We start from the raw sequence: 27,165 nt of genomic DNA, 5'->3' as shown, positions 1-27,165 counted from the left end.
GGATGTGCAAACGTGCTGCGTGGGCACATTCTGCAGCTATGCACAATGAATATGCTGTATAGAAGAAGTGCACACGGTTTGTGTTTGGCTCCGGCCATCTTTATATTTGGCTGTCGCCGTCTCGCTTTTTTGCAACCAGAAGGGACACCAGAGGATTGAGCTGTGTACAACTTACTACTAAATAGGATATTTTCAGTCAACCAAAAGGATAAGACTTTTGTGAAGACTTTTTGTGAAAACACTGTGGAAATCGCAGACCTGTCATGGCATTTGCAAAATATCAGCCATCGGTTACCAAGGCTTATTTCCACGTCCTGCAGTGTGCATTAGCATTCATTTTTCTGTCAGAAAACAGATTTGAAGATGACAATTCTCGCCTCGTTCCAAACTTTTAGGAAATAATGAGAACCTTTCCAAAGTACGCTCAGTCAAAAGAAGGATAGTCAATTCAGACTAAAACCAATAACCACGTATGGTCAATAAGATCTAATTTTGATCTAACAATTATCTTTCATAAAGCCTTTGGAAAGTGATAAAATTCCATCTAGTAATAAAACCTTTACTTCAGAGAACACCTGTCGTCCTTTCACTTACGTGCTTCAGGCTCATGCCAGATATTCCCGTGCTGCTTAGGAGAAACCTTGAGTTAGATGAATGTGACAATACAGAAACAAGATCTGGACAGCAGCAAACTACCTTTAATTGCAGGTGTGATTGGCTGGTATGCATGCTGGTTGTCCTTGCGTTAACCGGAGAGGAAAAAAATTCTGAGAGATAGTTTAGGCAGTCCATTCTGTAATAACACATCATTATTATGTGTGAGAACCTTATTCACAGACATGATGACTGTAATTACCTGTGAGAGCCAGCCTTATTATCTCGCCCCGAGAAACCCGGACACGAAGTCGCCTGGAACTGCCGTTTAGTTTCCTATTAACCCCTGTCACCCTCCTAGACGGCTATAGCAGGTGGCAACGGTCAAACTTCTAATGGTTGGAGCGTGACGCATCATATATGGTGTATGCTGCAATAATCTCATCTCGCATGGAGAGCCAAATAGCCAAGGAATCACAGCCAGGCTCTTCTAGGGGCCGGGAATGTTTTGAGGTTGTATGAAGGATAACTGTTGTTTGGGATCCCTAGTTGAGCAGTTTCATTCGCTAATTCAGATATAAGGTGGAAATTGCACACTTTCAATTTGTTTTGGAGTAATGAAGCAATATATAAAGCTGGAATAGAAAAGATCATAGGATATAATAGTCTCTCCCTGTTTGGCGTATATTCTCTACAGGGAACTACATGTGAATATTCTATAAACATTAGAAATTCCCATTGAATACCATTAAACTAATAAACCGTTCCTACAGCTACTAATAATTGGACATTGAGCTACAACCAGTTAACTCGTCTTGACCAGCAACTATTTCACACATTTATAGCGTCAGAAGCTGTCATTACAAAGCCTGTGGCACTTACAGCTTTACTCTAATGTTGACAGTTTGACAGTTAAAATCATCACTTTAGTGAATTAAACATACTTTACTTGAGTATTTCAAGGCACAACAAAATTCCTTGTAGCCCATTTTCAAAACAAGAAAAACAAAACTGATCAAAAACACTAGTTCATTCCTTATGTTTGTATTTTTGGGGAATTTACATCCCAATTATATATGTATTGTTATATGTTTGCGTGTGTGTGTGTGTGTGTGTGTGTGTGTGTGTGTGTGTGTGTGTCAATGCCAACCGTGCTGACAGGATTACCGTAATAAATATGGGAAATACCACACAAAAACACTTTGAGGGAATAAAGCTCACTTTTGATATCTATTTTACCTTCCCTACACTACAGAACATGACCCACACCAAGAAGGCATCAGCTACATCAGTATTGATCTCCAACATCTTCCTCAAGAAGAAGCAAACACTCCATTTACCAATAACAACAGATGGACTCCCTCCTGCACTTAATCACAAGTCCAACAACAAAGCAGTTGGACTCAGTGATTTCCCAGCTGAGTTCCACAAACGCTACTAAACTAAAAATGAATTGCTGGCTCCTCATTGATCTTCTCTGAATGTGTTTGTGCGATTTGATACTGAAATCTCTTACTTAATAAGTAAAACTTGAACGTAAACTATCTCTTATCTTGCAGATAATCTGGATGCTTGTTTCTGGCCGAATTCCGTGCAAAATCAGACAAAATCATGCAGATTTACCAGAAAGTCCTTTAGCTCAGACCTCATGCTGCTGGACACCTCGGCCATATTGGGCCGGCTTCAGGGCCAACCAGGAAAGGTCTGAGTTAGAACGCAGTCTGAACCTGAGCGGTTTGATAACGGGGCTCTGGTGTGGTTTGTTGTCCACAGGGTCTGCCAAAATCAATACAAAATGAAAGTTCCCGGTTGTAACTTTAATGAGCTACCATTATTTTCTGCTCAGTTAGGGTAGTTTCTATTAGCCGACTCACATCTAGTTTCATCATCGAGAGTTGGCACAGTGATGGACACACGCAGCATTGAAACATCGTATTTTAAGTTGTATGAAGTCATGTGAGCTCGACGAGCACTAAAACGTTGTGGCGGATTTTGTTTTTGGAAAGAAAGAAAAGATCTATGACAGCACTCTGCTTGTGTCTTCACTGTTACTGTGTTACTGTCGTCATTTTTTAGCAACAGCGAGTCTATAAAACATGATTGACAGTGGTAATTACCCATTCCCACGACAGCTTTACATCAAAGGCAGACATACAAAAACCCAAATATAGAAAGAAACATTTGACACGAAGGCCAGAAAAAAAGGCTTGATGCACTCAAATAAAAACAAAATGGAGCGTAATAGACGGGGTCCCTGTTGGGATCCAGCTATTAGACGAGCGCGGTTCTGGTCCTCAGTGGGTTCTCGGCGGCCTGTTTGAACTTTTCGGCGGTCTTTAATCTGATCTGTTTCCCTTTGGCCCAGTTTGTGGCTGTCACTCCCAATTTAAACAAGAACATGGAGGATGGTAAAGCGTGCAAAATGTTAGTAAGAAAGAACTGCAAATCATAGTAAATAGTCAACTGGTAAGTTCACCATGACAAGCATGAAAAGATGAATGATGAGAATCTTAACGGCTGAGCAGCACGCTTTTTTCTCCCCCATCATCGGACGTTATATTGACTCCGTATTAGATGACTGAAAACCACTCTGACGTGGGACATTTTAGAAAATAGTTTTGACTCCTGTGTTTATAAGAAATCCTTGGAGGACCTCTATGAAAATAAGCTCTTTTTTTCACAAGACAACATTTCCATGTGAATGCGTGCTGACGAATGCACCACCGCCGTCGCTGCACATATTTCACAGTTTCTCACATTTGAACATTCTAGAGCCAGAAGGGGGGTGGGGGGGGGGGGGGGGGGGGGTTCTCCAGCTAAACATGACATGCAATTTTCATTAAAGACTTTTAAGTGTTATTCTGCTTCAGTACAACAATTTGATCTTTTAAACCACTTAATCTGGTGGTCCGTCATGGGCTGTAAACCTCTAGTAAATTGCTGCCCCTGATGTGTTGAATCATAATTAACAACCTGCCGTTTCTTTTTCTTCCCGGCTCTATGCGTCCATTACTGGAGATGTGCACATTGATTCAAGGAAGTCTTCTTCTAAAATGGATTTGGCTGGTCTACTTCATTCATTTTGGTCAGTGTGAAACTGACTGAGCTTTTCAACACGTAATAGTGTTGTTCTCTGGCCGGGGCAAGAGAACAAAATCAAAGCAAAAATTGTGCTACACGTCTTGCGTAGACCACTGGAGACCCTTAACGTCTCTCAGTAAATATATAAGTACATATTTTGGGAGCTACGCTTAGATATTGCTCATCCAAAAAGTGGATTTTCCCCACCCAAATGCATGTTGGGGTTGTAGTTATTAAAGAGTGTTGGGATTTTTCATATAGTATTTATAGTATTATAAGTAGGAGTATGAATGTATATACGATGCGAATAACTGCACCTCATCATTATATCATCTTGATAGGATCCCCCTCAGTCCAAAGACTGCCATCTGAAACACCACTGAGCATTAAACACCTGTTTCTCGCAGTAACCAGTTCACGCCAAAAGCCATCACAGTCGAGACCAAAGTGGTTTAACCGTCGCCTTCCTGGAAAAAGGCCGCCTCGGCTGTTAACTGCCGAAGAGAATGGAGGGATTAGGGGAAGATGAAGAGAGGCAGGGGAATAGGTAAGGGAATAAGTGAAGGAGATTTGGATAGTAGTGGGGGTGGGGGGAGCGGGTCCGGAGGAGGAGGAATAGATAGCGGAATTAGGTGGAGGAAGAGGAAGTCTCTGGGAAGAGGTCAGTGAGAAATGGACACAAAGATGGAGAGTATAACATGCAGAGGGAAATGGAATACAGCGGGGGAAACAACCGAAGCAGATTTGCTTTGGGGTCTCGGAAGGGTGTAATGGAATGTCCTCCACCTACACCATCCTTTAGGAGCCTCGTTATAATGTATCAAATAGCGCAGACTGGGTCTCATTCAAATAGGACATTAGATCCAGCATTGCAGGGAACTCTCAGCGATGGGGGCTTAATGGAATAAGTTCTCCCTGTTATGACCGGCCCTACTTAATGACTTACGCTTTGATGGTGAAAATTGAGGCCAAAAGTCACATGATCAAATCGAGACTTGACATTAGAAAAGATTAATATACAGTTGATGTTTTCATATAACCCAGAAATAATCATCTGTAGATGAACAAAATAAAAAAAAATTAAATGATTCTTTATTTATATTATGTTTTTACTTTTTTTAAAAGAAACATTTCAGTTTTACCCCTCGGATAGTTTGGGAACCTGTCCACGTTGTACTTTGCCTTCCCTTTCTTTTGGATTGCTACTGTTTCACAGCAAAAAAAGACAGAAGTACATTTTCAAAGAAAATATTTTTTTGGAGCGAAAATCTGAGTAGTATTTAAATCAAAGTTGAGTCTGCTTTCTCTAATGACATGTAAAATATATTACTAAATACATTTCCAAATCAGGTAACAACTGAAAGCACAAGATGCGCACCATGTGTGCAAATTGAAAGGGCCAGTGCATCATTTTCCAAAATAAATTGAAGTACAGAGACTTGCAGCAGTAGATTGTGTCAAATAGTTTCTTTTCTGCCTGTGCCTCTAGTGGCTTGTGTAAAAAAACACACACATAGAACTCTCTAAAAAGCTATTCAATTTAATACAATTTATGCACATTAGCTTTTAACACAATTAAACAAATTGCCCATTTTGCAAACTTATTTTAATGAGCCCCTGTTAATGAGCCCCCAAATACACTTTGCAGGATAGCTGACTAACCGAAGAACTAGGGCTTGCTTTAATTGCTGCTTTATGGTTAACGGAGCTTGCTTCTTTATCAGAGGTGGATATTTGGAAATTGCACACTCGCTCCACTCCTCAAAGAGACTTACAGTCTTGGTTTACACGCATCACCATCTACACAACTAATTGTTGATTAAATGATTACATTTTTGAATAGTGGTCAACCATTTTTCCTAGAGCACAGACTTGTTTACAACGATGGTCTATATATACCTACTGCAACAGATTTAACTTCAACACGTAACATATATTTGTCAGGGGGATGCTGACTCTCCAACCACAGTCTCCCCACAAAGTCATGTTGGGAAAAGCTGAAGAGCGAATGCCCACTCATTCTTGATTTCTTAAATGGGGAAGGTAGTAGTCAGCCTAGCAATTTGTATTCAGAGTAGGGCTGTCAATAGATTAAACAAAATGAACTAGGTAATCGCACATTTTGAAATTCATTAATCTTGATTAATGGCGATTAATGAATGTTTTTGCAATGTTGTAAGTAATGAGTAATCACTTTAGAACGCATGCATTTTAGACACTGTTGTTTAATTGTTAATTTTATTTTAAACACATAACTACACACGTTTGATCATCTTGGAGGCAGAATTCCACTGGGTGGATGTTGAACCAGCGACTCTTCCTGCTGTCCTCGTGCACTTTGCTCTCAACTTTTCACAATTTAACGGCTGTGTTTGAAGTGCCAACAATCTCCCCACAGTTAGCCAGGACATTTTCAAACCACGGTGTTTTAGGGACACAATGGTCGTCCTCTGCAGACTGTGTGCCGTGCAGGATAACGTTAGATGGTGAGATGGAAGTAGCCTAGCAGCTAGCTTAGCATAGCAGGGCTTTAAGTGGTCCGTTTGCCACTCTGCCACTCTTCCTCTGCACAGTTCCTTTGCTGTATGTCGCGCCTCTGTTTGTTTTACATCCAATACAAAAAGCTCTTTTCATCTCGATGTAACTGACTGCAGGTAGCAGGCGTTTCGTTTCTGCGGTCAACTTCCGGGTTACTTCCGGAAGTCAACAAACGTATGTCAACTACGTTTAAAATATTTTGTTATATTAACCATTAATCGCATAGATTAACGCGTTTATGTTAACAGCCTTAATTCAGTGAGTGTTCCTTATTTTGTGTTGTTGTCTACAGTCTCAAAGGTGATGGTTTGACTCTCATACATTGCGTGATAAAAGAGGTTTCTTTCATTTTCCATAATGCAATATATAATGAATGAATGAATCTAATAGTCTCTCATTAACTGTGAGACAAATGTGTGCTTTAGCCTTGGAGAATGTTTACCAGGGCTTTAGGAGGTACGGTGTATTTATTGTGTGAAGGACTGCTCAAAGAAACAACATTATTTTTGATGTAGCTTTTATTTTTGCATTTAGTTCTCCAAAAAAAGTCATGCCTGTAGAATATTGATTTCGATTTGCTTGGAGGGCGGTCTAGCGAGTGTGAAAGGATTCCCAAGAGATTCTTTGACACACAGGTTCAACACGTTACCCTTTCCCAATCAGGAGAGGCATTAGGAGGTTCAGTGTTCCCATAGCAGTAATAGGGTAAACCATTTATCCTCTGTCAGTCTGGTAATTGAAGCAGGTTAGAGGGAAACGCTTTGTTCTGCAGCAGGTCATGTAGAGCTACGTTACGACGAGCGATCACACTTTGATGGTGTGCTTTTGATCAATATGCACCCCTGCGCTTGCCTCAGATGTTCCAAAATAAATACACAGTGACATTCAAGAAAGCTGGTTTTGCCACAATGTGCATGTGCGGTGGATGTTGTGTCTGGCCATGACATGGCAGCTCAACTTAAATGGATTGCTGTTACTTTCTTCTCCATCTTGGCTCCTCCCCCCGCCTCTTGGGCAGCCACCGGCAGCTGTTTGACACGGAGTGGCGTGCAGCGAGGCATCGGACGCCTCTGCATTTGTCCTCTTGCCCTATGACAGCGACTAAGTGACAATAGCTGCCAGCCGGACGGTCTCTTGCCAATCTTCCCCCTTGGGCCCTTGGTTTCTGAATGTTACCATAATCGCGGGGGGCGGCTGTCATTGTTTTCAGCCCTTGGAACATGGATGCACTTTGCTGCAAAAGTGTCCGAAGTGCTGTAGCATTCGGCATTGTGTGAATGTCAAGATATTATAGCAGCTCTAGGATCGAAGGTTCATGCACACGCACAGACGTGAATGTGATTCATATGCTGTCTCCCTCTGTTCTAACACAAATAAGGAATTATAGGAATCAGCCTTCCTGGCCCTTTGATTAGGGAAGCGAGCTTGTGCCATCAGATGGGTTTTGCTTTGAAACAAAAAAGGCCATAGAAATTCAGACTATAGGTGAAGGTAGCATCTTTGAGCGGACTTGCTTTTTCCGTGCCTGCCAATCAGGAATGAATTAATTTGTCAATATCATCAATATCTACGGCGTTTTTCTCTCTGACCATAAAATTTGCAAATGAGTAAACGAAGTGGAAGCAAAATCCTGACCATATATTTCAACGAAAGAGTGAAGTTTTTCTCGCTGGTTAAATATATGTATAAGCATGTTGAATATTTCAATGCTTCCTGTGAATGGAAAGTCCTGCTGTGTGTCCGCCATGATTAACTTGAAAATGTTACAAAAAGAAATTGAATGGATGCTTTTTTTAAATAACATTTGTTATCAAAGTTTCGTTTTCATAATTGATGCGAGCAACGGCCTTCAGGGTAAAAGTGATGTGTCTATCGCACTATTTTTAACCACCTCCCGATTAGGGATCGACATCATTTGGGATATTTTTTTATTGCCAAGGAAAATTTCCTTTCTTTAAATTAAACAATATTTTTAAAGGTTTAAACAATACTCAATTTAAATTGCCAAAAAACACTTGGCTTCAAACTACAGCTTTGAACATGTTAACTTCAAACTATGAACAGTTTACAGTATGATTACACGGTTTCTCCTCTGTAAGCGCCAGAAGTGTCTATATGAGTTAATTGGAATTTGGAAAATAGTTATGATTTAATTTTACATTCATGCTACTGTGCAGGAACTAAAGATTCGTAACATATATTGAAAAGCGTTACCTTAGATGGACGCTCCTTGTTTGTCTCTTTGTATTGACGTCATGATTGCAGCAGGTGCAACACAGAAGAGCTGCATTAGACACAAAATCACATAGTTTTTCTACCTTGTGGCAGAATTTACGCTTTCCTCCACTCCTTTCATTCACATTAAGAAAATGAAGTCACTGTGTCTGCTGCTCAATTACAGTTTAATGACAAACACCACCGAAGGAACACTGCTGCACCGTCAGTTTACAACTCTGGGCTGTAGTCATTGTGGACTCTTTTTTCCCTGGTGGGCACCTGCTCAACTGTGTGTGCGGGGAAAACACTCCCAGACTTTAATAACGGAGGAGAAACACTGACTTCAATGAATATAAATAGAAGGTAGATGGCTAGCTAGGTGCTGTAGCTACACAGGAGGTAGGCTAGTGTTGGCTGCTGCGACCACGGAGTCATCAGAGTGTGTAAGTAAAGTATTTCAATTGGCCCAGGCACAGACATCTGCTTTGCGTTTTGGTGAGGCAGGTACCGGTCGTATAGGAACTGGTTCCAATATGGCACCGGTTCTCTGTACCCAACCCTACTCCCAGTGCATTTTTGCAAGTATACTGGTGAAAATAAAGGTGCCACCACAAACCGTAGTCTAGCTGAGAGTCTCCTCTCTGAAACAAGCCCATATCAGATTAAAGGCGAAGAAAAGGACAACAACTCTTGACAATTGGTCCCACCTCGCCCTACACTCAGTCTGTCCCCTGTTGTCTCTCGGGAGCCAGTCGTAGAATAGATCTCCGATGTATGTGATTACCTGCTTTCAATTTGCTCACCTTTTTCCTTGTGCTCCAGCTGCACTGCCCCTGAGTAGATCACACACGGGATTGCAGATACATTTTCCTTTTCTTAAAAATAAATCCCCGACAGAAATTGAGAGGCTCATGGGGCTCTGAACAGGGACGGCCGATCAGCATTGAATATACTGAACCGAAAGAACTCGCAGTTTTGTTAATTGCCTTTTTATCCCTTTGCTTATGTTGCCATGGCGTGTTGGGAGTTTTTTTTTTACTGCCCACCTCAATCACAACACGGGGAGGAAGGACACTTGTCGCTCAGTAAGACAGTTTACACAGGGTAAATTATTGCTCCGTTACCTTGCTTACACATGGATAAATGTCCAAGTGTGCAGTGCACAAGCACAAATACATCACTGACATTGACTGACATTCACACACACACAGCCCTTTACTCCACCGTTCTTACTCTGCTGCTCACTCACTCTCATCAGCCTCACACACACACACAGGCTCCTGTTTGAGAGTGAGAGCAAAAAAAGAGGAAAAATGGGCCAAATAATGTAAGACCGAAGGCAGCACCTATCAAATGCTTCAATGGATCCAAGGTGTGCAAGGACAGGGTGGAGGTTTTATGACTGCTGCTGAACATAAATACTAGCTTGGTGCCTGCGATGGAAAGATCTTTGAGGGGCATAGAAAATAAATGTAAATACTCTAAAGCCAAATTCCATCTTGTTTTTTTTTTTTAAATCTACAATTCTTTTTAAAGCATTTGTGAACAAGCTGTATACACAAACCTATCTCACACACACACACATACACACACACACACACACACACACACACACACACAGCTGGAGTAACCTGCAGGGATGCCTTGCGACAAAAGCAGGCTTATCAGGTCCTACTGGGAAATCCCTCCACTATTCTATTCATATCGGTGAAATGGTTTTTTTACTCTAATACCCGCTGCTGCCTTTTCATTTGACACACAAATTCAGGTTTATGAACTAATAGGGGGTCATGGAACTATATATTTTGACAGAATCAAATTAATTAATTAATTCAAAATGCGGTCCACCCAAACTGACCCAAATAGAAATGAAGCGCCGACACCTTCTTTATTATGCTGGTCAATCAAATGACAGGCGCCGATATGATATTAGCTTCAAGCAATGATTTGTGGAAATAATTGAGCTGTATTTTCACCTTCAGCGATAACAAAAAATGTGATGTGCTTCTAAAACACGGTTCACTAATGAGTGAGAGTGAGTCAATTCAATCTTTGTTTTCTGTTGAAAATGTAAATGAAAATCTGCCAGTGGGTAGAAAACATTTCAACTAGTGTTGAAATGCTAATACATTTGTTTTTATCAGCTTATCCATCTAAAACCTTTTGAACAAGTTGATACACATTTGATGTATTTTTTGTACTGATTTTTCAAAATGTGGTTGTCTTTTGGATCTCTTCAGGACTACAGAAACCTCTTCATAACTTGATGCATCATGCAAATGAAATGCCCATCACCACTGATGCAAATCTTCCATACCCGTTAATCCATCAGTATGACCAATCTGCAAAATAAGTAACCACTTTCGTTTCACGTAGCTTCTCATAATGTTTGGGAGTCAAGCATTTGCTGTACAAACTGATGAGCCCAAAAACAAACACACAAATAAATAAATCAATTCCTGGTTATGTAGTTGGTGGTCACTGCCTATAGTTAAAAAAAATAATAATTTAAACCAGCATCCCGGTTTGAGGCCTCAATAATCAATTCAGAGGTTATTTCTACCCAACAGGGGGAGCTGCTGCCCGTCCTGTCTGACTCCACACACACACACACACACACACACACACACACACACACACACACACACCCACACACACACACACATACACGCGCACACGCATACACAGACTATACATTTACCTGCTCTCCACTGTTCGGCATCAATTCTTACAGATATTAATCTGGGCAGGCCATGCCCTTGGGCAAGGTGATTTTACACTTACACCTGCCCATCCCCACCCCACTCCGTTTCTCCAACTCCCCAATTCACGCCTGGTGTCGCATTCACCATGCTGCAGGGGGTGAGCAGAAATCCCATCGGATTTGTCTCTCACTGCTTGTCAGTATTGCTTTTGCCAGAGCTTGATTGATGACCGAGGTCACTTGTGTGAATAAGCGTACACGTGAAAGGCTCGCGTAGACCCGGCCTAATCTCTCCCTCGCACACACGAGCACACACACGCACATTCAATCATGAGCAATTTGGACAACAATCATGGCTCTGGTAAAGATATTGATCAAAGCATCCTTGTGCCCTATGCCATATAAATAGCTATATAGTTAGAAAAGGGAGTATTGATCTATACATGTAGACCATTCACTGCCCTTTACAACCCCCAATGATCTTTTATTTCACTTAATGACCTGAAAAGTAACTTGCACTGATGCACAGCAGGGGGCGATTCAACGGCGGACAAAATGTTACAATGACGTCATCATTTTTTCTTTTGGAATCAAAAATAGAAAGACACGTTGTTTTTCAATGTGAGACTGTCGCATTGACTCCCACCTTCAAATAAATGTGCTGTAGTCTGCTTAATGGAGTGAATGGAGACCAGGGGTGCCCAAACCTTTTGGTCTTGCAAGCTACCTTTCAACCGACCAAGTCATGGCGATCTACCCTCCCCCTGGAGGACCCAGCAGACAGTACGGGTGGGTAGAACCAAACGGAACAACAGCGCTGCATACCGTAAGCGCAAATCGAATTGATATATCAAAAAACAACGGGTGTTTTTCAATGACAGGCGATCGACCGGCACTGCCTTGTGATCGACCTATTGGGCACCGCTGCTACAGACCATTTCTCGTTTAATTTACTTTGTTGAAATCTGGAAACAGCAGTGACAGCGTAGGTCCCAGCGCAGACAAAAAATAGCTGAGACATCAGTAAAAATGTCCAAGAAAACAAAACACATGATCACCCCAGGCGTTACGTAGTGTCACCCCCTTCAGTCGTATCTACCCCCAAATTAAACCAACATGGGAATCTGGATTTCAGCCTCGTTCTCTAGATTAGCGGCAGCCAGGCGCTGTGATTTGTGAGATGATCATGATGGGCTTGTTGACAGGTACACAAGGGCAGCGTAGATTGCTTTGAGTGGGGTCAACGTGATGGTAATGACACTAGGATGCTTTAAATCTAAAGGGTGACAAGTGGGGGAAAAGAGGCACGCATTGGAAGTTAGTGGTTACTTCCACATGGATGATTATGCATTGTTTGTGGGGGAGCTGAGCGGATTTTTGTGAGCAAGTGTGCAGAGACAGATGGAGTCAAGGTAATTGTGCCGCCAAGTCTTCTCTGATGGGTTACTGCACAGCGGGGGGGGGGCAGCAGGAATTAAAGAAGTAGCAGGAGACCATTTAAACTTGGTGTGTCTGGAGGAGGACCCGGGTGGTTCTAAACCTCCTGTTGTGTTTTGCAGCACCGCTAGCACTCATTTTATATATATATATATATATATATATCCTGGGCACAGCCTCACATCTTCCTTTGTGTACGTACAACAGCATGTTTTTCATCACCAGTAAATGCTACGTGTGGAGACGGCCCGACGCCCATTCAGTGTTGATTGTTTGCTTTAGCTCATGTTGTACATAATATGTACATGGTCTGATTTCCCTCTTGATTCAATAACTGGTGGGTTGGTTTTGTTATGCCCATACAAGATCAAAAATGTCATTACAATTGCTAGTAAATTCCCTTTTTGATATCGGCAAATGGCTTTTTTGTGGTGTGGATTCTCTGCCAGGGAAAATGAATTGTTCAGTATTTTTTGGAGATGGCACTTGACACTAATGAAGAGTTTGTGCAGGTTCAGCCACACCCTGCCGGCAATGGCAGCCCAGTCATCTTGGCCGCATCTTCAGTCGGCGTTGATGTAAGAGGCACGGTGCAGTAGGTCACAGGATCGATCCACAACCGGGAGGTTGCTGACAAACAAATGCTAATATGATGTCTCCTACTTATACTGCACAAACAACTCTTCAAGAGATCTTTGGGAAAGTAATGGGATTATGGATCAATACAGAACTCTGAAGACTGAAATAACCATCAGATCTGACGAGGGTGGTATTTCATAGAATGTGGTATTAATATTTCTTGCAAGCACACTGAGATGTGACGTAATTGTATTAGTCACGACATGGTAATCATGCCTTTTTTTACCAGAGCTAAGTATGCCACTGTATATGCCAATACGGTTTTGTCCATCCAAGCACATAATGCATTTATTCAAAGAGGAAAAATAACAAATGTTGACCGTGGACTACAAAGTGGATTTATTTTGAATCCACGTCCTCAACGAGGGAGTGGGAGGTGAGCCAGCTAGCGAGGAGGTACCACCTGCTCCTGTTAGCAGTACATTTAGTACAACGCGTTTGTGGGCTGCACCTGCTGTTATGAATAATTGTGTAAACAAGTTGTCCATTCTGGTTATGCCTTAAAAAAGTTCTGTATTTCAGCAGTGTTAGCTGTACTCTCTGTGTGGTAATTTGTAGATACTTTGTTGTTTTTGATGTGAAGACCCACCGAAAGCAACCAATTCTAAATGTGTCAGAATCATTGGGAAACATATACTGTATTTAAATGTGAGATTTTGTGGCTTTAAACCATATACTGGAAATAAGAAGCAGACATCATTTACATTATAACGCATAATTGGTTTCTTATTACTTACAATTTTAAAGCAACAAGTTTGTGAATTTTAGCCATTGCCATCTTTTTGGAACCAGCAGTGACAATAGAGGATGTCGCATTACCAAAACCCAAGTACAACTGAAAACTGAATGAGAACCTTTGGAGAAAAATCTGAGTTTAAGTTGTAAATTGAAACGCGATCAACGCCCACACCACAACCCGTGCATACCCAAAAAGGGTGTTGAAATACAAATGTTATGATTGTTTTGAAATTGGAATCCCCATTGTTGCGTTTAATTGTTGGTGAATAGAAATGGAATGGTCTCATTCAACAAAAGCTGTCAGTGGTGATGTACCTAATGCAACCCAATTCAATGGTAATGTGAGGTGACTGATGGAAAGACACCTCACTAGCTTACACCACTGGACTGTGCTCCTTTAATGTGGTTAAAATTTTACTCTAAATGGGTTCTTTTGCTAAATAGACATGTATTGAAATGAAGACTCGAAACTAGCGATTGAGACTAAGGACTCCCACAAGTTGGGTCATTTTCTTATAGACTTGAATCTAATTACAAAGTGTTTAAGCAGTTAAATATCAGCTTCGCTATTCATATCCAGAGGTTGCCACCTGCTTTTATGAGATTTATGAGTTGTTCTTATTAGTCACCAGGAGAAGGACTTAACTCTTACTGTCTTGTCTCTTAAAATCTCTTATCGTCCAGGCGCTGATGACCGCTGTCAAACACAGAGAGGGAATACCATTGTAGACTTTTCCAGAACGTGTTGTTTTCAAAAAAGTACTGGCTCAGTTGGAGTATCTTTTATCCAAGGCTTGTCCTCGGATTCAAAAGAGTAACTCCAATCTCCCAGAGGCTGTTGTATCACAGAATGTTGCCTGGATTGTGGTTGAGGCAATATGTCAATTCTTGGTAATGGAGGTCGTGCCTTAACCTTCACAGCTAAACCTTTGCCGGTTACTTTAGTCAGAGAATTATCTTGGGTCCATTAATGAGAAAAATTATTGCCAGTGTCCCGACGGTGTCACTGTTAGAGCCAAAATACAACAGCTCATCCTCCACCCTCTTCAGTACTTGGACCATAGCTCATGGAGTAAGTTGGCTGCACTGGAGACTGCAGGTTAGCGGTTCGAACTGTTTTCAGATACAACTCTATTAAAGTATAAATTATGTATTAAAGTAAATCGTATTAAAATAAATGTTTTAAAGTAAAAATCATCACTGTGTATTGAATGGTGCCTTAAAGTTCAAATCATTAGTCACTGTGTATTGAATAAAGTTTATTCATCATACTAAGTAGGGATGGCAGCATAATGTATGGGCCGTGTCACTATACAAATACATGGCCCAAAAGGGAGCACCTAAGTCGGATTATAAATACAACACCACACCCTCCACCTCCCTTCTACCACCCTCCTAGTACTCGGGCCGTAGCTCATTGAGAAATATGGCCCAAAACAGAGCACCTACACAGGATTACGTGTACAACACCACACCCTCCACCTCCACACTACCACCCTGTCCAGTACTCGGACCGTAGCTCATGGAGTAACATGGCCCAAAATGGAGCACCTAAGCAGGACTACCACCCAAGACCCCCAGTCGGATTCAAATTTAAGGAACGCCCCCGTGTTAATGTATAGGCCGTGTCACAAATCCCCAAAAGGGAGTCAGGTCAGACTCTGAATGCACCAACACCCTCTGCACCCTGCACCTCCACACTACCACCTTCTCCAGCCGGTCCCCCAAAATGAAGCACCCCCCATCGGACTAAACCCCTTGAACCCGCCCTTAAAGAAAACTAAGTTCAATTCCAGGGGGGCCCTGGCTCTGCCCCTGGCCCGCGCGGCGCGCATGCAGCCCCGGCCATCTAAGGGCATCACAGACCTGTTATTGCTCAAACTTGTCCCTCTAAGAAGTTGACCGGCGGACGCACCGCGTTACTTGTTAGCATGCAAGATGCTCGTTCGTTTGAAAATCAGAACAATAAGCCCAGAATTTCTGATCTTGCTTCCTTATTTTACTTAAATTTTGGTTCTTATTGTCTGACTTCACAAGAGTGACGGTGCACATCTCTTCCTCCCCCGCCCTAATGGGCGTTATGGAAGGACCAGTGACGGTGGGATTTTATTCAACTCCAAGTGTGACATGGGTCTTCCAGATGGCACCCTTGGCATCCCTGTCAATAAAACTCACAGAGCTGTGGATCACGAAAAAACACCCCGTTTATGGAGAAATTAGGCTATCCCACTGATTTGTGTGTGTGGTGCTGAATTTATGCATTTCAATTTTGCTTTGATGCTTCTTGCCTCTCATTCCGTTTGCTTGAAAAATGGATTCCCCCCATGCAGAGACAATATCATCACGGTTCATCGGCTTCACTGCGAGTAGGATAGTTTGTAGAGAGTTAGTGTCTTGTTGAAGGTTACCGGTGTAAGCCAAGAGCACAGGACACTTTTCTCTTGTTTAACTTCTGATATGGTTGGATTTGGAGTTAGTGTGTCACACATACAGACTCCAGTACACACTGATGAGAGGAGTTGCCCTGTGATGACCGCAGCAGCTGAAGTGCAAAATAACGTATCTTCTGCAATATCAACCCAGACAGGACATGAATCATTTCTGCATAAAAATCATCAAGCATAAAAAATATCAAATGAAGGCAGTGTGAATGTTCTTGAAATCAATACGCTTTGTGACTGCTGGAAAATAAGAGGTTTGTTTAACAAAGGCCCTTCTTTAAGTGTAAATGTATATATATATATAAATATATATATATATATATATATATATATATATATATATATATATATATATATATATATATATGTAATGTCAAAGACACCATAGAAATACTACTTTTTTTAACAAGTTTAACTGCAGGTTTTTATTCAAGGATCAAAATGAAATGACTATATTGAAGGGAGAACACAAAGCATAACTCTCCATAGAAAACAACAGAAGCAGTGTTAGCTGTTCAACCGAGGCATCTAGGAGCAAAAATATGTATTGAGTTGAACTTCACTTTAAATCATGACTCAAATATTAGCTGTTGACTCAATGGTAGGCATATTTGAAACAGTTTCTTCATTTGTATTGCCCTTGTGGGATGATGGAATCATAGTGTAATTTTTATCAGAGTTACTTAATTACTTTTAAAAAAATGGAATCAAAGGGCTTCCTTTCAATCCTCTTCTTCTGCACTGTTTTAATAATGTTATCCATCTGGGGAGTAGTAGTGGGCCTTTTAATTAGTGTTTTGCCTGTCCCCTTAATCCTTATCCGAAAAACACCCTTGGCTCGCCAACCACGTCCTCTGTAGTTGTTTGGGGAAAGCCCTCTTTTGGAGAAGGACTCATTACTGGGAGATGCCACTGGTAAGGTGATGGCCTAATGTTAGTCAAAATATGTCGAGAGCCAGGGGAGCCTTTTAACTGTTTAACTGGCAAACTCTCTCCTTAGTGCTTTTGCACAATAATGACAGATATTGCATGTCATTTAGCCGACGCTTATGTCTAGGCAGTGTGTTGCTCAGAACCAAATCTCCCATGCAACTAACCAAAAGGTTCCCCCAAAACTGTCACCAAAACCTATGGGTGATGTAATAAAGACTATTTCCATATTTTAATGCTCAGGACGGATAAAGCATAGTACCAAGTGTAAAGTTATTAAATGCCAGGCAAACGTCCTGTTCTGAACACGACCGTTTTGTTCAGAAGCAAGAGGCTCCTAATCCACTTCCTTCGGACTGAATTCTGTCTTTGCTTCTGGTTTGTTTGTGTCAAAGGCTTTCACACTTCTTTCAAACATCCTTTGTTAGAATAGACGGATTAGAAGCAAATAACTGGAACACTTTAAACTCGTAAAGGGCTGTAAAGGGAAATAGACCACATATATACCACAGGTCAGGTGACCACATGTGCATGAGAATGAGTGCATGTGAGCTGGGAAATAAAAGGGAAGAGAATAATTCAGGGTGGGAAATGGAATTCTTTGAAGGTAAATGGAGGAGCTGGGAATGAGTTTCCGTTAAACACGAAGCATTTAGCATTTTTTTATGGTTGTACCTCCCTATCTGAGATACAAATTTAAATCGGTGTGATTGGTGGACCATACATGTAAAAGTAGAAGAGGATTAAAGGGGAGCTAAGATTACCAAATCCCAATACTACGACCGTTGAGTTAGTCATTTTGCAGAGTTTTCTGGAACACACAGCTATGTCTTTGCATTTTGCTTTTCTGGATGTTTTTGGACATTTTGGTTGGACTTTGTGGTCCGTATATGGCAATTTTGTTTAGTTAAATAACCCTTTTGGACTGCTCGGGGATATTCGTTACTTGACCTCGTATATTTATTAATTCCTTTTGGTTAATTCCTTTTTAAACCATACACGTTTCTGTATTTAGGTGCCTATTTGTTTATTTATGCTGTGTATAATTCATAATGGTTGGCAGCACAACCTGGGCTGACTAACTGACTGAAAAACCTCCTTATGGCCATGGAGTTTATCTCTGACATACTGTGGTGGGAGCTGTGCTTTCAATAATTTCATCAGCAGGTAATGCAAACCACCAGTGTATCAAATATTTTATGTTTGTATTTTATGTTTAAGTAAAGAAAATTAAAAAATGGTATCCGTCAAAGTAAATAGACATCTGTAAAAGGATACATGTGCATATTGCTTGCTGACACAGATACACACACACACACACAGACACACACTGTCCCCCTCTCACAAATCCGCCAGCTGCCGAACCACATCCCTCCTAACACAGATCACAGACACACTCCCGCTGAGGTCAACAACAGTGTTGCACAGTCGACCTCACAACTGACTGAATTACTCCTTGCTTACTATTCTAAAGCTGGATCACATAGAACTGAAAGCACTGCATTACTCATCTGAGCTCCATTTAGCTCCATTTATAAAGCAAACCTGCCTAACCCAATTGAATTGAGTTATGAGTCATTCTCTAGTCTGTAACCACTGTGCATATATTCTTTTGGTTATCCCCTACAAAAGGTTGTTTTTGTAAAGGGAAGGATTAGCCTTCTTGTTCAAATTCAAATTAAGTAACAAATCAACTATGGTAGCCCAAAACGGCCAAACCAAACCTGTTGGCTGCCATCTCAAACACTAAAACAACACACTTTAATAAGGTAATTTTCTTTCACTTTTACAAGTCTATATTCCCAGCAATTCAACATGAAATGATTCAGGAAAAAGAGCAAACTTTTATTGAATCAAGTATTCAGATCAGACCCCTAACACAATGGTGGAGTACGAGTTTCATAGCAGAAACAGGGCAGTGTAGAAAAACACAAAGCTCCACTGAAGCACTGGGGCGTCGATGGCTGAGAGGGCAAAGAGATTTGTCGTTTGTGGTTTTCCTCTCTGTAGTGAAGGAGAAAATCACCCAGAATAAGGCCGAGGTAACAGTCCGATTTCATGGAGGAAGAGACAGAAGGCTTGTGTGAAGAGGAAGGTGCCACAAAAGACGGATATTGTGCGTTTATGCGTGTGTGTGGTAAAAAGAGAGGGTGAATGAGCAGAAACTGGTGAAAACAAGAGTGAAAGGAAAGATGGCAGGTCAAGGGACGGGCCCGATTTATGGAGGACCATTTCAGTTTTTAAAAGCCTGCCTGCATTACATTAACTCAAGTGATTACAGGGGAGGTGGGGAGGCGTTGCGGTAAATCATGTGTACTTTGATACAGCGGCTCGTTCTTGATGGATTTTGTTTGTTAGCGGACTCTTGCGCACAATGGCACATTGCCAAGATGTTGTAACAGGTGGAGGACGTTAACGGTAGCAAAGCCTTTCTGTTTGAAGCCACAGTTTAATGGTCAGTCCTGTAAAGCTTTTGGAAGAATTCTCCTACAAGGATGTGGAAGTTAATGTCTTAAGTGAGGAAAGGACGTAAAAGAAGGGAAGGAATTTAACATTTAGAACATTGCTTCTCCAACACAACAGACCAAACTGGGACTCTTGTTTATCGCTCTTAAGATTGCATATCTGTGCACTAAGCAGAAGATGCATGGTATATTCAAGTGTGTAATGATCCTTGAACTACAAACCTTTGAAGGGAGAGCTTCAACATGATACTCAATTAGTTTGAAACAATTCATGTTGTTTTCCTTTTTTATTTCCCTGCTGGTAAGTGCATCCAGCTATAGGACACACGTGCAAACGTCTTTTTCACAGCACCGCCATACGGTGACCCCCCGCCGCCCCCCTTCCCACACCCTCTGAATTCCCACAGACAAGGAAGACAAGTTGACTTGGTGATTGCTTACTCTCTAAATTATAGCAAATGACTGCTGCAGCTTCAATAGAGAATTATGAGACATTCTTTTTTTATCACAGTGCATTTCCCTGTTGCACTCTGTAACGTTGTTGCCTGGTTACAGAGCAGAAAGCTTCAGGATGCTGGTTAAAAAACATTAAAATAAAATTGACCCTCTTGACCTCCAAGCTCTATCAAATGCAAAAGATTGCAAAGTGCGTTGAGTATGAAACTGAGCTTGGTGTCCTGGAAGAGCCGGGTGTAGTGAACACATGGATCCCTGCAGACTGTGCTGCTCATTATGGAGTCAATCATTATATCATTTGAGTCCTTTTTCCTTTTTTTGTGGTTCACAAACGTGAAGCCCCCTTATGATGATAACTTTTTTGTTTTTAGCTGATTATGTGTGGGTTTCCCCCGGTTTTGTGAATGTAGTGGGATTTGTACTGTCTATGGAGACAAAACTGTAGCTTTGTCTCCATTTCTTCTCTTGTTGAGGTCAGAAGAGGTCTCATATCACTGGTTGTCAGCCGGTCTGGTCGCGACCCACTGGAGACGGGTCCGACCCACTAGTTGAGAACCACTGACTTATACAATGGATAATTCCTCATATATGAATTTTTTTTCCATCTTTTTTTTTCATACTTTATACACTTGTGAGGAACCAGCTATGAGGTCAAAGAGCACAGCAGAGCAGTTTTGTTAAGCCTCCGAATGTGGTCAACACAAGCAAAAAGCATTTTGCTCTTGAGTGAGGGTGTGTAATTGAACAGCCATTAGTGTTTCTAATTCTCTGCCCCAGAGTGCGGTAATGGCTCAGTCACCTCACCCTCTCATATGAGGATCACCTCTCGGTCACACGAGTGGGCTTTGAATGCGGCCCTTCTGATGAAAGATTCATACTGAAATATCAAACTACTACAAACTACTTCATCTCTCTCTCTCTCTCTCTCTCTCTCTCTCTCTCTCTCATGCTCTCTCTCACACACACACACACACGCACACACGTTGGTTGTCTTCGAGTGGCTGCTAACTGCTCAATGCCTCAGTCAATTCAGATCTTGCTTGGCGCGTGCTTTGATGATGTAATGAAACAAACGCTGCTGCATCATGGCCGAACACTTTGAAGTTGACGCGGAGGAGGATGAGCTTTGGGATTTGTTCTGGGGCTCGACCGACTGGTTCCAGAAGTTTGCACGTTGTCTGATTAACAATTTAACAATTAATTGCGTTGGAACCATAAACATATGGTGAACCAGGAGGAGGAGTGTGGGGGGGAATGGACCCAGGTTCAGGATCCCGCTTTGTCCTTGAGTTGCTAATAAAGACTACTTTACCCACCGGCTTGAAAAAAATAGCTGGGCATGGCTGGAGCCCCTGCTGCCGTGAACAATGTTGACTTTTGTTGGCTTGATTTTTCTTCAAAACCATCTCCGTGGCAACAAATTCATCACCTTGAATTCGTAAATCATTTTGTTTTGCTTTTTACTCGCACGGTGAACAAAGAATCAACAAATAGAGACAACAAACAGTCTCGACCAATTAAAGAAGATGGCGGTTTAAAATCTATTCTTTCCCAGGCGCAGTGCGAAGCGTCACAATTTTGGCGGAGACGCATATAACGAGCATTTTAATATTCAAATGACATTAATTTGTAGTTAGAAGTGTTATATATTTTGAACTTCCGATTTATTTCAATTTGTCTCTCTTGGATCCATCAGTTTTCCTTGAGAATTCAAGGTACCCAGGTATTCATATGTTGGAATCCTACATTGCAACAAGTGAGAGGCACGATGTAATGGCGCTCTTGTAATGTTAGTAATGTTAGCGCTCTTGCATGTTAGACTCTACTAAGCCCTTCTCATCGAGAAGATTGATTAACGTGTTTATATGCAGAATTGGCCGTTTGCAGCTGTTCTTAGCAACACACGCATGCTGCACACAACCATCACTGGATTAATCTGGTTCTGAAAAAAAACGGCTCTTTGAAAAGTAGCGTACATACCTTCTTTAATTACCTTAATAGGCCATGAATTAGAGCGGCAAATATAATAATGAATGACTTTGCATGCACCACCCCCCCTCACCTCTGAAAACCTCTGCTCTATAAGGCGTTGCAGAAGCAGCTGTCTCGCATTAACAGAGATGTGAGCTCTGCTGGAAGCCATCATCACAATGCAGTGAATCCTGAGCGTGCTGCGAGTGCACGTACAGCATGTGTGGCACAGGACAACTTTCCTCGCCGGTGGCTCTGGGGCTCAAATGACGTGTGGTAAAGGGGCCTTCAATTCAGATCACAGGAGCCTGCAGTGGAAACGAAAATGTATGAAATGGGAAGCATGAATGCGTAAATAATTAAATTAGTGCTCCTATCATTGAGTCAGACACCCCGTGGCCACAAGCTATTTTACAGTGCGAGAGCAAATGTGAATGGAGATCTTTTTTTTCTTTTCTCCCAACTTGTAGGAGTCCCTCTGTTTCTGTGAATGAGTCATGTCAATGCGTGAGATCAGGGATTCCCTGTGGTGCAAGCAGCCACTATGGGGTGCAAGAGAGGAAAAATGTAACGGTGGTCTAATAATTCACATTTAATTTAATTTAAAAATAAATTATTGTGGGATTTTTCAAAAACATGAATTATAAACATTCCCTTTTGTAAGATTAAATGCAGTCTTTTACGTAAACACTAGCTAATCTAGTTAGTGCAGCTAACATCAGCTAACAGCAAATTTCATTGACTCAACAACATTCATTACGAGAAAGATGAGAGTTGAGACGGAAAAGGAGGAAGCACATAGTTCCATCGCAGAGTCAAGGTGAAAAAACGAGGGTGAGCATCAGACGGGGGAAAAAAGAGGAAACATGATGAAAATGATTTGGGTCTGCACTTCACTTGGATTGGCAATCCAGATTGCCCAAAGCCACAGTGCGTGGTGGTAGTGAGGTTCTGGCTCTCATTTACGTCGCCACCTGAGGTGCAAGTCAAAAGCCCCTTTTTTTTACCTTTTCAAAGGCACAAAGATTTTTTCTTCTATCGGCCCCTTGCTACCCGAACAACAGGACAAGAAATCATTTATTTGATTGACATCTTTACGAGGACATGTGGGATCGAATCACATACTACGATTATTATTGATACTAGGTTGCTGGGAATGCATATCTCAATCTCCCCCTCCTTGTCCCTCCCCCTCTCTCTCGCTGCAACCTGAGCCACCTGCGGTGCATGTGAAAATCCTCAGATGGACTCCTCCTTTTTCATCCATATATGTTTCTGGAACATGTGCCACTCTTTGCTCTTCACGTGGAGAGGGTTAGTAACTGGAACTTATTGGGGAGTGCATGAACCCGGTGAGGATGGAGACCCAAAAAGTAAAATAATGTGGAACCGCTGCGTTAGATGTACTGTACATAATAGGCTCCTATGTTATTAGGTGTGTGTGTGTACGCCACTGGCGCAGCAAAAGCCTCAATGAAAGAAAAAGAGGTACGATTGCAGTGTACAAAATGTATTCTTTTTTTATGAGCAGGGAATCTTCATTATCCCTTCAGCAACCCTTTGGTCCCCGAGATAATCCTTTCCGACTGAAGTTGTGTGATCGCTTCCTTTGAATCTATAAATAGCTACTTGGTGTTTGTCTTGAGAGAGAAAACAGCCCTTGATCCCACTGTGAATTGGGGGCGCACGTGTCGCATGAACACTCGTTAAGGGGGAGCGTCTTATTTGCTGTCAGAAGGCATTCCTCTGTTTCAGGGCTCTGCTTTTTGGCCTAGCTGGTATTTTATCAAACGCTGCAGTTCATGCAGAGTTTACTGCACCTGAAGCTTGTTCACTGGACCTGCGTCTTTCACTTCGAGAGCCAAGATTTCACGTGACACTGTTGACCACCCATATTAAAGTAGAGGTAATTTAAAGTGGGACATATCTTGAAAAAGATACTCATCATTGTCTGGAGTGCATACCCACCCCCCAAAAAGCAGGGCATCGGACCCTCTCATTCCAGCATTAGAACAGCCCAATCCCAATGTCCCCTAAACCATAAACCAGGGGCCGCATACTCCGGCCCGTTGGCCCCATCCGGCCTGCCGGGGAGTCCAGTGTGGCCCGTTGCTGCCGTAATTGTTTGGCCCGCATTCGTTTTACTCTGATTCATTTTGGGGGTTTTCCGGGCTCTTTCCTCATGAGATGAGAGGTCATCTGAAATAATATAATTACCGTTTTCATCTAAATAGCTTGAATGGAAACATTTGTAAATGTTGCATGATTTTGTGTGTTTTTTTAAAAATCTTTTTCATTGTTCAAATGTATACATTTTAATGGGACAGTCTTAACACAAATGATCCGTCCTCTTAGTCTACCTTATTTTTGTACATGCTCCATGCTTTCACTGGTTATCCCCTTTCTAATGTCACATTGGGTTCACAAAAGGCTCAAGATGTCTGCCACAGAGCCTGAAACGCTTGGTGGTGTGACAGTGGGACAGAACCAAACCCCTGCAGAGCCGGAGGGAGCCTCAAAGCCTGTGAGTCCATCGGGGTGGAGAATGGGATTGAGCCGACGCGTCGGCTGCTGTAAAGCTTCTGGCTCGCTCAAGCACACCTTGACATGACAAGAGGAGCAGAAGATCCAGGTGCTGACTGTTGTTAAAACACAGCCTGCTCCGAGCCGCGGCTGCCCCAAACTGAAGTCAGGCAACCTCGCGACTTTTTGATGGCTGCCCACGTCACAAAACATTCAGCAGTCAGATTGGAGTATCTTTTATCAGTGGGATTTCCTTAGAAGGGACAGGCGCTCACACAGGTTGAATACGGGTATATTAACTTCATTATTAAGCAATAAAACCCAAATGAGGGCAGACGTGAGTTTACTAAGATATCCTCTTCCTCCAAATAAGAGGTTTGGCTTATTACTTTTGATGCAACCGATCCTGATATGCAGTATATCTTTTCTTTTTCATTAAACCATCTAAACGTACAGTTGTTAACAGGAATTTTTGCCTTGCTTGTTCACCCTTTTGAAGTTCAGTGATGGCTCGAGGGAAGGATTAAAGTGAGTTTTCCCTGCAGAGAAAAGGTTGCACTATTGCATTACATTTTTAACCCATGTTTTTTTACATTTTGCCAAGCGAACAATTAGAGGTTATGTGTTTGCCAACCTTGCGTTTCCCGGCGCACCCTCACTACTGCGCCACCATCGCCCCTACTTGCAGTCTTTACTCAATGTGTACACTTGAATCAAAACCCCTGATGTTTACAAGGCAGGGCTTATTTTTCATTATGCTGTAGAAAAAAAATTAAAACCACGCAGCACATTATGACAAATGCAGAAAGCTTCTTTATTAAAAAACACTCATTCCTCCTTAAAGCATCCAACAAGCGCAGTAGGTGGCATGTAAACACTTGAAATCTGCCTGCCTCCATGTAACCCTTGACCTTGGCTACTCGTCGTTACGATGAGACCAGGAAGAACTTGACGTCTCTATTAATGCGGATGAGACATGTATGAATTATTGCCCGTCACACCCCTCTCATTTTAATTGTAAAAGTGGAGGATACCGCCTCTGTTAGTACACATCTCCAGCGAGAAGTGAGATCAAGTGTGGTGTGGGTGTGGGGGGGGAGGGGGAGGTAGCGACGTGCGTGGAATTCTGCGAGGGTCTCAATGAAAGCAGGAGTGCTTAGTGGACACGTGGGCTCCTCTGATGGAAATCAATGCCGCCTTTTGTCAGGCAAAGTCAGAGCAGCCAAGTCTGGGGTCCTGAGCTGCCTGACACGGCGCTGGCAGACTTTGAGGAGCATTTAATGACGCGTCACTGCACCGGACAAGTAATCAATTTATTGAGGCAGTAATGTATGTATCCCAAGGTAAATCTTTAATTAAGGGGGCCAAAAAAGGAATAGGGGGATGCTTGAAATGCAGAAGGACAAAGGGTGTGAAACTGGCCGGCTATATACATAACTGTTCCTTTCCAAGCATCTTCCAACATTCCAGCTCTCTTTTTAGTCTTAACAGATCCACTACCTTAACACTCAGCCTCCCACCCCTTTTTACAGGTAACTGACTTTATTCCTGGTCCACTGAACCAGCCTCAAACAGCCCCAAGCGCCACATACATCACGTATAGTGCGGCTCTACTGCTTGTGCTGTATTTTTTTTATAGATTTGACAGGAACTATCCACTTCAATTTCCTTCAAAACAAAAAATATGTGAGACATTTTGAGCAGTCAGAAGTCAAAAAGAGCGAGCCTGAGAGAGATGTGTTCGCCTGTAGCGATGTTTAAGTGACAGGTCGAGTCAAGCCCCATTGATGAATCCACTAAGCGTTTGAGGGATTTCAGAGTATGGCTGGGACCGAATTAGACTGTTCTCTCAGCTGAGGTAACTCTCCTCTGTGGTGGTGAATGGCACTTGGACGGCTAGCTGTTTGTGCACAGTAGTGTGTGTGTACTTGCGCGGATGACGGAGCTGCCTGAAAGTTTTTTCATTAGCAGACTGAAGTTAGGAATTATTAAAACCAACATGGAAAAACAAACTATTTTCATTGCTTGTGCACATACTTTTGCTTGTCTTACTTTTGCAAAGGTGCAAGATTTTTTTCGTGGGTACGGACGCTACAAGTACAAAGTATAATTTATTACAATATTTTTACATTAAGGCATTTAAACATGTTCTTGTAAACATTTCACATAAAATGAATATACGGGTCAGAAAATAAGCATGAAGGAAGCTAAAAACACAAGGCGAACACGTTCTTATGTAAAGTAGAGCTGAAATGCTATCTTTTGAAACAACGAAGAAAGAATGTAATTAAAGATACCTAATCTCCATTTCATTCAAATTAGCTTATACTAATGTGTGATATATAAAAACCAAAGTGAGCTATGATAGGATTGCATAATTAAGATTCAGCTTTAGGAACAAGCATCTGCCACATCGGTTTCCTTATTAGTA

General features: G+C 41.9%; 1 protein-coding gene across 2 annotated transcripts in view; it reads left to right on the top strand.

Annotated features, from left to right (window-relative positions):
- The window catches only part of alk (ALK receptor tyrosine kinase), a 299,200-nt gene that overhangs the window by 72,418 nt on the left and 199,617 nt on the right, over positions 1 to 27,165 (top strand). The gene's annotated exons all lie outside the window — the stretch shown is intronic.

The sequence above is a fragment of the Gasterosteus aculeatus genome, chromosome 15 (genome assembly GCF_964276395.1).
Source record: "Gasterosteus aculeatus chromosome 15, fGasAcu3.hap1.1, whole genome shotgun sequence".
Classification (NCBI taxonomy): domain Eukaryota; kingdom Metazoa; phylum Chordata; class Actinopteri; order Perciformes; family Gasterosteidae; genus Gasterosteus; species Gasterosteus aculeatus.
Note: the sequence above shows the minus strand (reverse complement) of the source record. Positions and strands in the feature narration are given on the sequence as shown.